Source organism: Hydra vulgaris, chromosome 01, assembly GCF_038396675.1.
Source record: "Hydra vulgaris chromosome 01, alternate assembly HydraT2T_AEP".
Taxonomy (NCBI): domain Eukaryota; kingdom Metazoa; phylum Cnidaria; class Hydrozoa; order Anthoathecata; family Hydridae; genus Hydra; species Hydra vulgaris.
The window spans coordinates 24,534,482-24,537,500 of NC_088920.1; positions in this window are offsets into that span (position 1 = coordinate 24,534,482).

Here is a 3,019-nt window from a genome sequence, read left to right on the forward strand (position 1 = left end):
ATATATGTTTTCCCTAATAATCATAATTTAAAAATATTTTGGGGGGCCTAGGCCCTTATATATATATATATATATATATATATATATATATATATATATATATATATTTTTTTTTTTTTTTTTTTTTTTAATTTTTATTTTAGGTGCCCCAATAAGTCCTAAAGGTCTTTTAACAGAGCACCGCGGAAGTGCATTTAACCAGGAATTTCACGCCACCTTCCTTAACGTGGCGCGAAAATTTTTCCAGAGCTCGTTTCGAACCTGGATCTCCTGCTTATAAAGCAAGCGCTCTAACCACTGCGCCACGGCCACATATATATATATATATATATATATATATATATATATATATATATATATATATATATATATATATATATATATATATATATATATATATATATATATATATATATATACATATATATATACATACATATATATATATATATATATATACATATATATGAAGTAATCAAAAATTAGATAAGTGTTTTTACTAATTTATTATTGCTCTGTTCTTTTAGAACATTGAGCACTCTATTTGTAGAATACACTAACATAATTTATATATATATATATATATATATATATATATATATATATATATATATATATATATATATATATATATATATATATATATATTCAAACAACTTTAAAATGTATTCTACACAATAGAGTGCTCAATGTTCTTAAAAGAACAGAGCAATTATATATTAGATTATGATTCATCAGAAAACTTTCTGATGAATTATAATCTAATTTTCTGATGAATCTTTGTTGATGAAACACAGTGTAAAATGAAAAAAAATTTTTGTAAAGTGATTTTCTACTAATATAAAAATTTTTAAAATGTAATAAAAAAAGTATATATATATATATATATATATATATATATATATATATATATATATATATATATATATATATATATATATATATATATATATATATATATATAAAATAAATAGCAAATAATATACATCATGTAAACAATAAATAAATGTAAATCATGTAAATAGTTATATTTTATTTAATGTGGATTCAATCGAGACTTTAAGATTTGTTGAAGTTTAAATAATAAAATAATAATAATAATAAATTAATGTATTTTTTATTTAAAAAAAAATATATTCACGATTGCTATTTTCGCGATAAAGGGATTTACAATTTGTGTCTTTCGTAATCATCAGTTATAATTATTAGAAACTTAATGACAGTTTTTATGGAATGACTGACGTTATTATTACTAACAAGTAAAAAAATCATTAATATTTAAGCTTATGAAAACTTCATAAGCTTAAATTTTAATGTAACACGTAGTTTTGACTAAGTTTGTTAAAATTTAGTTATTTAAGGAGGAGCGTGCTCTTCAAAACTTATTTTTAATTAAGATTTGTACAGCGCTCTCTTACATAAATAATTGGCTTTAACATTTTAGAGTAACCTCACATGCGACGCAATATTTTAATTTTTATAAATTGTTTTTAAACAGCTTATGTTAGGAAGGAATGTTGCAAATGCTTAAAGTTTACAACCTGTATAAAGTTCCAGCAAAAAAAAGTCAGTTGTTTAAAAAATGTAATTATCCATGAAATTAATCACAAAAGTGCAATATTTAATACAACAGCAGAATTCAATTTACACAAGGGGTTGTCCATAAATTACGTCTTTGATTCCTCCCCCCTCGTCACAAAATTGTAACTCTTAAGTAATAAGTCCTGTACAAGTTGTCACAAAACCACTAACCCCTTCCCCTAGAGCGTGACGTAGTTTATGGACAATCGCTACTAAGACATAAGCCGCCGTGGCAGTAGTTAAAGTTCTGGTTCAGAACCAAGAGGTTCGTGGCTTGAGGCCGGTTAGCCTAATAAGCAACATAGTTAAGAAATGAGGCATGAACTTTCTAGTTAAATGCTACTCCGCAGTGCTCTGTGATGAAACCGATAGGTCTTAAAACAGTAATAATAAAATAACTACTTATATAACAAAATTACTTTATAAAGGGGTGGCGGTAGCAAACAATTAGTGGGTGTCGTTTTTAAAAGTAAACCACATTCATCTGTTTTTAAAACACACGATATCAACTACAAGCAAACTTCATTAAAGTTTAACTTTACTTGAAATGTTTTTAAACAGAGTAAAATCATAAAAATATATTACAAACTAAAAATATATATTTTCAAAGATTTGAATGAATTCACTAAACAACAAAAAAATATGGTGCCAATTAAAAACTAGTTTAAACTTAACATTTCCAACGAAAGAAGTCTTGTCACATAACTTTTTTGTTTTTATAAAACTTTTCCTATTATTCGCTAAACAACCAACAAACTTAAAACTTCAAACCGACTGTCGTTGACACGATAGACATCCATAGACTTATTTACTTCTGTAGTCAAGTCAAAGTGTCAAGCTATTTACCACTATCAAAAAAAAACATTTTGAAATAATAGTTTTACAGATTTTAAAGGTGGGCAGATCCCAGCCCCCTCACTTTTATAAGTGAGGGGGCTGAAACTCCTTAAACTCTCTTTTTTTAGCCCTGACTTTATTTACTTACTTTTATTGTATGGACCATTTAACTAACCATTAAATTATTGTATAGGTTTACATTTGTTCAATAGATCATTTATTTAAAAGAAGCTTGAATGTGCCTGTAAGTATAATCCATATATGATAAAAATATAAATTGAATATAAAATTAAAAATTTAATATATAGTAATAAATTTGATATATAATTATAACTGGTTTCTGATAAATTTAATTGTAAGTTTTATTTTCTCTAACATTATTATGTCTTGTGTTTGACTTTTTGTTACACACAAAGTTTTAATTGTAAAGTACAACGTTTGATGTACTAAAACTACAAAATACGTTAGAAAAAAATCTGTTTTTTAACGACATTTTCTTATTTTTAATATTATGTTCATTATTTGAACTTTGTTGTTATTGAACAAATTAATTGTTAAAGGGGTCTCAAAACTTCTTGGCACTTTTAAAACTTAAAAACTG